This window comes from Homarus americanus, unplaced genomic scaffold (assembly GCF_018991925.1).
Source record: "Homarus americanus isolate GMGI-L3 unplaced genomic scaffold, GMGI_Hamer_2.0 scaffold3488, whole genome shotgun sequence".
Taxonomy (NCBI): Eukaryota; Metazoa; Arthropoda; class Malacostraca; order Decapoda; family Nephropidae; genus Homarus; species Homarus americanus.
This window is the reverse complement of record NW_024737240.1, coordinates 1-10,671: the sequence shown is the minus strand read 5'-3', so window position 1 is coordinate 10,671 and position 10,671 is coordinate 1. Positions and strand designations below refer to the sequence as shown.

The following is a 10,671-nucleotide window of genomic DNA, read 5'->3' as shown; positions in this document are numbered from 1 at the left end:
CTGTCACTATCGAGCAGTTTGAGTGGTTAGTTGTGGAGAATTATATAGGAAAAATTAATGTACAGTACTCTCGCCTCGCAGAGTGTTGGTTACCAATACACCTGGAGGTGCCTGTACCTCTAGCTAGAGTAACTTGCCTGACTTGCAGTTATCTCCTATAGTCTATTATAGAGGGATTGTATTCCTGGCACACAAAACTGCCTTTGTTCACCTATACACAAGTTTGCATGTGTAAAGTAACGTATTTATTTAAACCTCCTTTTATGTCAAAGTTCTGTAGTGCATTGTTAGCTGATCCTTAATTAGCTGAAAAGAGTTTTAAATTATACCAAGTGAGTGTTGTTATTTGTAAAAAAAGAAGAAAGAAAAATGTATATTTTAGTAGTGCCGAGGAGGTCTTTGGGAAGAGTTGGTCAAGGAAGTCATTCATGGGTTCATTTGCTAATAGCTTTTTGTGAAGATATATTACTTAAACATATTTGTGTGTGTGTGGAGAAGGATGTGTTGTCAGAGAGAGTATGTGATTAAAGGAAGTAACTTTTTTTGTCACCTTTAGAATTTCTCGAATTTTGTCAATATTTTCTTTATATATATATATATATATATATATATATATATATATATATATATATATATATATATATATATATATATATATATATATATATATATATATATATATATATATATATATATATATATATATATATATATATATATATATATATATATATATATATATATATATATATATTATTTTAATATTGGAATTGTTATAGGTAATTGTCCAATAAGGGCTACTGTCCATCGACTTTGGGTGGATCATGGAAATTGAAGAATTGTGTTTTCACCAGTACACTTGCCATCACAGCAGGTAAGATGTGTCCCTTTTTTAACTACAGTACAGGTGTTCCTCTTCTTAAGAACGTTCAACTTACAAACTTTCAGAGATACAAATATCATCACTGAGGGGGGTTACCTGCCAGAACAGGTGTTTAATGTGGATGAGACTAGATTATTTGAAGAAAATTCCGGATAGAACAAACATTACCAAAGAGAAGAGTGTGCCAGGTTTTCAGGCTGTATTAAGGGTATAGCTGTACTAAATGTCCATAATCTTTTCATTTTTTGCAATATGTTTGGTATCTACAAGAGTAAAGTTGGACTTAGAAACAAGCCTCGGGAACATAACTCGTTCATAAGTAGAGGTGCACCTGTACTGAAAATATATTATGCCCTTTGACCTTGAACTGTTGTTAACCGATACATAACCATTTGACCATTATTATACGGTAATGAAATTAGGCAAGATAATCCGAGATCAATTGTGCCCCTTTGTTATAATTCATATTTATACAGTGAAGTTGATTATAAATATGCTAGCATTGATTGTTAACTGTTTCACTCCCATATACAAAAATGATACTTTCCATTGAATGTATCATTTTATTTTAACCTAACCTTAAGTGTTCAAATTTTATCTAACACAAAAGTGTTTAGATTGTATTGGGGTGAACAGTTTTCCTATACTCCCACTACCTGCTTCTGTCACTATCGAGCAGTTTGAGTGGTTAGTTGTGGAGAATTATATAGGAAAAATTAATGTACAGTACTCTCGCCTCGCAGAGTGTTGGTTACCAACACACCTGGAGGTGCCTGTACCTCTAGCTATAGTAACTTGCCTGACTTACAGTTATCTCCTATAGTCTATTATAGAGGGATTGTATTCCTGGCACACAAAACTGCCTTTGTTCACCTATACACAAGTTTGCATGTGTAAAGTAACTTATTTATTTAAACCTCCTTTTATGTCAATGTTCTGTAGTGCATTGTTAGCGGATCCTTAATTAGCTGAAAAGAGTTTTAAATTATACCAAGTGAGTGGTTATTTGTAAAAAAAGAAGAAAGAAAAATGTATATTTTAGTAGTGCCAAGGAGGTCTTTGGGAAGAATTGGTCAAGGAAGTCATTCATGGGTTTATTTGCTAATAGCTTTTTGTGAAGATATATTACTTAAACATATTTGTGTGTGTGTGGAGAAGGATGTGTTGTCAGAGGTAGTATGTGATTAAAGGAAGTAACTTTTTTTGTCACCTTTAGAATTTCTCGAATTTTGTCAATATTTTCTTTATATATATATATATATATATATATATATATATATATATATATATATATATATATATATATATATATATATATATATATATATATATATATATATTATTTTAATATTGGAATTGCTATAGGTAATTGTCCAATAAGGGCTACTGTCCATCGACTTTGGGTGGATCATGGAGATTGAAGAATTGTGTTTTCACCAGTACACTTGCCATCACAGCAGGTACGATGTGTCCCTTTTTTAACTACAGTACAGGTGCTCCTCTTCTTAAGAACGTTCAACTTACAAACTTTCAGAGATACAAATATCATCACTGAGGGGGGTTACCTGCCAGAACAGGTGTTTAATGTGGATGAGACTAGATTATTTGAAGAAAATTCCGGATAGAACAAACATTACCAAAGAGGAGAAGAGTGTGCCAGGTTTTCAGGCTGTATTAAGGGTATAGCTGTACTAAATGTCCATAATCTTTTCATTTTTTGCAATATGTTTGGTATCTACAAGAGTAAAGTTGGACTTAGAAACAAGCCTCGGGAACATAACTCGTTCATAAGTAGAGGTGCACCTGTACTGAAAATATATTATGCCCTTTGACCTTGAACTGTTGTTAACCGATACATAACCATTTGACCATTATTATACGGTAATGAAATTAGGCAAGATAATCCGAGATCAATTGTGCCCCTTTGTTATAATTCATATTTATACAGTGAAGTTGATTATAAATATGCTAGCATTGATTGTTAACTGTTTCACTCCCATATACAAAAATGATACATTCCATTGAATGTATCATTTTATTTTAACCTAACCTTAAGTGTTCAAATTTTATCTAACACAAAAGTGTTTAGATTGTATTGGGGTGAACAGTTTTCCTATGCTCCCACTACCTGCTTCTGTCACTAACGAGCAGTTTGAATGGTTAGTTGTGGAGAATTATATAGGAAAAATTAATGTACAGTACTCTCGCCTCGCAGAGTGTTGGTTACCAACACACCTGGAGGTGCCTGTACCTCTAGCTATAGTAACTTGCCTGACTTACAGTTATCTCCTATAGTCTATTATAGAGGGATTGTATTCCTGGCACACAAAACTGCCTTTGTTCACCTATACACAAGTTTGCATGTGTAAAGTAACTTATTTATTTAAACCTCCTTTTATGTCAAAGTTCTGTAGTGCATTGTTAGCAGATCCTTAATTAGCTGAAAAGAGAGTTAAATTATACCAAGTGAGTGGTTATTTGTAAAAAAAGAAGAAAGAAAAATGTATATTTTAGTAGTGCCAAGGAGGTCTTTGGGAAGAATTGGTCAAGGAAGTCATTCATGGGTTCATTTGCTAATAGCTTTTTGTGAAGATATATTACTTAAACATATTTGTGTGTGTGTGGAGAAGGATGTGTTGTCAGAGATAGTATGTGATTAAAGGAAGTAACTTTTTTTGTCACCTTTAGAATTTCTCGAATTTTGTCAATATTTTCTTTATACAGCAGCAAGAGCAGAGCAGTGAGCATATGTTGTTGGTTAAGAGCAGCAGCAGCTATTGTTGCTATACATGTTGGCTGGCTATTTACATATACAGCAGCAGCAGCAGCAGCGTTGCTACATACATACATTTACATTTATATATACAGAGCATATATATATATACAGCATATATATGCTGAGCATATATATATGTTTCCATTGATATTGAATTGTTATAGTAATTGTCCAATGGGTGGGCTACTGTCCATCGACTTTGGGTGGATCATGATTGAAGAATTGTGTTGTCACCTCAGCCACTCCTGCTACTCACAGCAGGTAAGATGTGTCCTTTTTAACTACAGTACAGGTGCTCTTCTTCTTAAGAACGTTCAACTTACAAACTTTCAGAGATACAAATATCATCACTGAGGGGGTTATCTGCCAGAACAGGTGTTTAATGTGGATGAGACTAGATTATTTGAAGAAAATTCCGGATAGAACAAACATTACCAAAGAGGAGAAGAGTGTGCCAGGTTTTCAGGTTGTATTAAGGGTATAGCTGTACTAAATGTCCATAATCTTTTCATTTTTTGCAATATGTTTGGTATCTACAAGAGTAGAGTTGGACTTACAAATAAGCCTAGGGAACATAACTCGATCGTAAGTAGAGGTGCACCTGTACTGAAAATATATTATGCCCTTTGACCTTGAACTGTTGTTAACCGATACATAACCATTTGACCGTTATTATACGGTAATGAAATTAGGCAAGATAATCCGAGATCAATTGTGCCCCTTTGTTATAATTCATATTTATACAGTGAAGTTGATTATAAATATGCTAGCATTGATTGTTAACTGTTTCACTCCCATATACAAAAATGATACATTCCATTGAATGTATCATTTTATTTTAACCTAACCTTAAGTGTTCAAATTTTATCTAACACAAAAGTGTTTAGATTGTATTGGGGTGAACAGTTTTCCTATACTCCCACTACCTGCTTCTGTCACTATCGAGCAGTTTGAGTGGTTAGTTGTGGAGAATTATATAGGAAAAATTAATGTACAGTACTCTCGCCTCGCAGAGTGTTGGTTACCAACACACCTGGAGGTGCCTGTACCTCTAGCTAGAGTAACTTGCCTGACTTACAGTTATCTCTTATAATCTATTATAGAGGGATTGTATTCCTGGCACACAAAACTGCCTTTGTTCACCTATACATAAGTTTGCATGTGTAAAGTAACGTATTTATTTAAACCTCCTTTTATGTCAAAGTTCTGTAGTGCATTGTTAGCTGATCCTTAATTAGCTGAAAAGAGTTTTAAATTATACCAAGTGAGTGGTTATTTGTAAAAAAAGAAGAAAGAAAAATGTATATTTTAGTAGTGCCGAGGAGGTCTTTGGGAAGAGTTGGTCAAGGAAGTCATTCATGGGTTCATTTGCTTATAGCTTTTTGTGAAGATATATTACTTAAACATATTTGTGTGTGTGTGGAGAAGGATGTGTTGTCAGAGATAGTATGTGATTAAAGGAAGTAACTTTTGTCACTAACTGAATTTCTGAATTTTGTCAATATTTTCTTTATATATATATATATATATATATATATATATATATATATATATATATATATATATATATATATATATATATTTTTTTTATATATATATATATATATATATATATATATATATATATATATATATATATATATATATATATATATATATATATATATATATATATATATATATATATATATTATTTTTATATTGGAATTGCTATAGGTAATTGTCCAATAAGGGCTACTGTCCATCGACTTTGGGTGGATCATGGAGATTGAAGAATTGTGTTTTCACCAGTACACTTGCCATCACAGCAGGTAAGATGTGTCCCTTTTTTAACTACAGTACAGGTGCTCCTCTTCTTAGAGCGTTCAACTTACAAGCTTTCAGAGATACAAATATCCATCACTGAGAGTTACTGCAGAACAGGTGTTTAATGTGGATGAGACTAAGATATTTGAAGAAAATTCCGGATAGAACAAAAGCATTACCAAAGAGGAGAGAAGAGTGTGCCAGGTTTTCAGGCTGTATTAAGGGTATAGCTGTACTAAATGTCCATAATCTTTTCATTTTTTGCAATATGTTTGGTATCTACAAGAGTAAAGTTGGACTTAGAAACAAGCCTCGGGAACATAACTCGTTCATAAGTAGAGGTGCACCTGTACTGAAAATATATTATGCCCTTTGACCTTGAACTGTTGTTAACCGATACATAACCATTTGACCATTATTATACGGTAATGAAATTAGGCAAGATAATCCGAGATCAATTGTGCCCCTTTGTTATAATTCATATTTATACAGTGAAGTTGATTATAAATATGCTAGCATTGATTGTTAACTGTTTCACTCCCATATACAAAAATGATACTTTCCATTGAATGTATCATTTTATTTTAACCTAACCTTAAGTATTTAAATTTTATCTAACACAAAAGTGTTTAGATTGTATTGGGGTGAACAGTTTTCCTATACTCCCACTACCTGCTTCTGTCACTATCGAGCAGTTTGAGTGGTTAGTTGTGGAGAATTATATAGGAAAAATTAATGTACAGTACTCTCGCCTCGCAGAGTGTTGGTTACCAACACACCTGGAGGTGCCTGTACCTCTAGCTATAGTAACTTGCCTGACTTACAGTTATCTCCTATAGTCTATTATAGAGGGATTGTATTCCTGGCACACAAAACTGCCTTTGTTCACCTATACACAAGTTTGCATGTGTAAAGTAACTTATTTATTTAAACCTCCTTTTATGTCAAAGTTCTGTAGTGCATTGTTAGCAGATCCTTAATTAGCTGAAAAGAGAGTTAAATTATACCAAGTGAGTGGTTATTTGTAAAAAAAGAAGAAAGAAAAATGTATATTTTAGTAGTGCCAAGGAGGTCTTTGGGAAGAATTGGTCAAGGAAGTCATTCATGGGTTTATTTGCTAATAGCTTTTTGTGAAGATATATTACTTAAACATATTTGTGTGTGTGTGGAGAAGGATGTGTTGTCAGAGATAGTATGTGATTAAAGGAAGTAACTTTTTTTGTCACCTTTAGAATTTCTCGAATTTTGTCAATATTTTCTTTATATATATATATATATATATATATATATATATATATATATATATATATATATATATATATATATATATATATATATATATATATATATATATATATATATATATTCTGTTGTTGTTAGATTGTTATAGGTGATTGTCCAATAAGAATGCTGTCCATGGGCTTTGACCTTACTTTCATGGAGATTGAAATGTTTTCACCAGTACACACTTGCACCATCTGGCAGGTAAGATGTGTCCCTTTTAACTACAGTACAGGTGTTCCTCTTCTTAGAGCGTTCAACTTACAAACTTTCAGAGATAAAACATCATCACTGAGGGGGTTACCTGCAGAACAGGTGTTTAATGTGGATGAAGCTAGATTATTTGAAGAAAATTCCGGATAGACAAACGTACCAAAGAGAAGAGTGTACCAGGTTTCAGGCTGTATTAAAGGGTATGGCTGTACTAAATGTCCATATCTTTTCATTTTTTGCAATATGTTTGGTATCTACAAGAGTAAAGTTGGACTTAGAAACAAGCCTCGGGAACATAACTCGTTCATAAGTAGAGGTGCACCTGTACTGAAAATATATTATGCCCTTTGACCTTGAACTGTTGTTAACCGATACATAACCATTTGACCATTATTATACGGTAATGAAATTAGGCAAGATAATCCGAGATCAATTGTGCCCCTTTGTTATAATTCATATTTATACAGTGAAGTTGATTATAAATATGCTAGCATTGATTGTTAACTGTTTCACTCCCATATACAAAAATGATACTTTCCATTGAATGTATCATTTTATTTTAACCTAACCTTAAGTGTTCAAATTTTATCTAACACAAAAGTGTTTAGATTGTATTGGGGTGAACAGTTTTCCTATACTCCCACTACCTGCTTCTGTCACTATCGAGCAGTTTGAGTGGTTAGTTGTGGAGAATTATATAGGAAAAATTAATGTACAGTACTCTCGCCTCGCAGAGTGTTGGTTACCAACACACCTGGAGGTGCCTGTACCTCTAGCTATAGTAACTTGCCTGACTTACAGTTATCTCCTATAGTCTATTATAGAGGGATTGTATTCCTGGCACACAAAACTGCCTTTGTTCACCTATACACAAGTTTGCATGTGTAAAGTAACTTATTTATTTAAACCTCCTTTTATGTCAATGTTCTGTAGTGCATTGTTAGCGGATCCTTAATTAGCTGAAAAGAGTTTTAAATTATACCAAGTGAGTGGTTATTTGTAAAAAAAGAAGAAAGAAAAATGTATATTTTAGTAGTGCCAAGGAGGTCTTTGGGAAGAATTGGTCAAGGAAGTCATTCATGGGTTTATTTGCTAATAGCTTTTTGTGAAGATATATTACTTAAACATATTTGTGTGTGTGTGGAGAAGGATGTGTTGTCAGAGGTAGTATGTGATTAAAGGAAGTAACTTTTTTTGTCACCTTTAGAATTTCTCGAATTTTGTCAATATTTTCTTTATATATATATATATATATATATATATATATATATATATATATATATATATATATATATATATATATATATATATATATATATATATATATATATATATATATATATATATATATATATATATATATATATATATATATATATATATATATATATATATATATATATTCTATTGATATTGGAATTGTTATAGGTAATTGTCCAATAAGGGCTACTGTCCATCGACTTTGGGTGGATCATGGAGATTGAAGAATTGTGTTTTCACCAGTACACTTGCCATCACAGCAGGTAAGATGTGTCCCTTTTTTAACTACAGTACAGGTGCTCCTCTTCTTAAGAACGTTCAACTTACAAACTTTCAGAGATACAAATATCATCACTGAGGGGGTTACCTGCCAGAACAGGTGTTTAATGTGGATGAGACTAGATTATTTGAAGAAAATTCCAGATAGAACAAACATTACCAAAGAGGAGAAGAGTGTGCCAGGTTTTCAGGTTGTATTAAGGGTATAGCTGTACTAAATGTCCATAATCTTTTCATTTTTTGCAATATGTTTGGTATCTATAAGAGTAGAGTTGGACTTACAAACAAGCCTAGGGAACATAACTCGTTAGTAAGTAGAGGTGCACCTGTACTGAAAATATATTATGCCCTTTGACCTTGAACTGTTGTTAACCGATACATAACCATTTGACCGTTATTATACGGTAATGAAATTAGGCAAGATAATCCGAGATCAATTGTGCCCCTTTGTTATAATTCATATTTATACAGTGAAGTTGATTATAAATATGCTAGCATTGATTGTTAACTGTTTCACTCCCATATACAAAAATGATACATTCCATTGAATGTATCATTTTATTTTAACCTAACCTTAAGTGTTCAAATTTTATCTAACACAAAAGTGTTTAGATTGTATTGGGGTGAACAGTTTTCCTATACTCCCACTACCTGCTTCTGTCACTATCGAGCAGTTTGAGTGGTTAGTTGTGGAGAATTATATAGGAAAAATTAATGTACAGTACTCTCGCCTCGCAGAGTGTTGGTTACCAACACACCTGGAGGTGCCTGTACCTCTAGCTATAGTAACTTGCCTGACTTACAGTTATCTCCTATAGTCTATTATAGAGGGATTGTATTCCTGGCACACAAAACTGCCTTTGTTCACCTATACACAAGTTTGCATGTGTAAAGTAACGTATTTATTTAAACCTCCTTTTATGTCAAAGTTCTGTAGTGCATTGTTAGCGGATCCTTAATTAGCTGAAAAGAGTTTTAAATTATACCAAGTGAGTGGTTATTTGTAAAAAAAGATGAAAGAAAAATGTATATTTTAGTAGTGCCAAGGAGGTCTTTGGGAAGAATTGGTCAAGGAAGTCATTCATGGGTTTATTTGCTAATAGCTTTTTGTGAAGATATATTACTTAAACATATTTGTGTGTGTGTGGAGAAGGATGTGTTGTCAGAGATAGTATGTGATTAAAGGAAGTAACTTTTTTTGTCACCTTTAGAATTTCTCGAATTTTGTCAATATTTTCTTTATATATATATATATATATATATATATATATATATATATATATATATATATATATATATATATATATATATATATATATATATATATATATATATATATATATATATATATATATATATTCTATTGTTATTGGAATTGTTATAGGTAATTGTCCAATAAGGGCTACTGTCCATCGACTTTGGGTGGATCATGGAGATTGAAGAAATGTGTTTTCACCAGTACACTTGCCATCACAGCAGGTAAGATGTGTCCCTTTTTTAACTACAGTACAGGTGCTCCTCTAACTTCTTAGAAACGTTCCAACTTGCTTACAAACTTTCCAGAGATACAAAATATCATCACTGAGGGAGGTTACCTGCCAGAACAGGTGTTTAATGTGGATGAGACTAGATTATTTGAAAGAAAATTCCGGATAGAACAAACATTACCAAAAGAGAGAGAAAGAGTGTGCAGGTTTTCAGGTTGTATTGGTATAGCTGTACTAAATGTCCATAATCTTTTCATTTTTTGCAATATGTTTGGTATCTACAAGAGTAGAGTTGGACTTACAAACAAGCCTAGGGAACATAACTCGATCGTAAGTAGAGGTGCACCTGTACTGAAAATATATTATGCCCTTTGACCTTGAACTGTTGTTAACCGATACATAACCATTTGACCGTTATTATACGGTAATGAAATTAGGCAAGATAATCCGAGATCAATTGTGCCCCTTTGTTATGATTCATATTTATACAGTGAAGTTGATTATAAATATGCTAGCATTGATTGTTAACTGTTTCACTCCCATATACAAAAATGATACATTCCATTGAATGTATCATTTTATTTTAACCTAACCTTAAGTGTTCAAATTTTATCTAACACAAAAGTGTTTAGATTGTATTGGGGTGAACAGTTTTCCTATACTCCCACTACCTGCTTCTGTCACTA

General features: G+C 32.5%; 1 long non-coding RNA gene across 1 annotated transcript; it reads left to right on the top strand.

The window, feature by feature from the left end:
• Window positions 1-783: 783 nt before the first annotated feature.
• LOC121873405 lies at window positions 784-9,984 on the top strand. The gene is made up of 5 exons (XR_006090227.1): window positions 784-874; window positions 2,249-2,343; window positions 5,376-5,470; window positions 8,388-8,482; window positions 9,883-9,984. It is a non-coding gene; the product is annotated as an uncharacterized LOC121873405 (long non-coding RNA).
• Window positions 9,985-10,671: the final 687 nt, after the last annotated feature.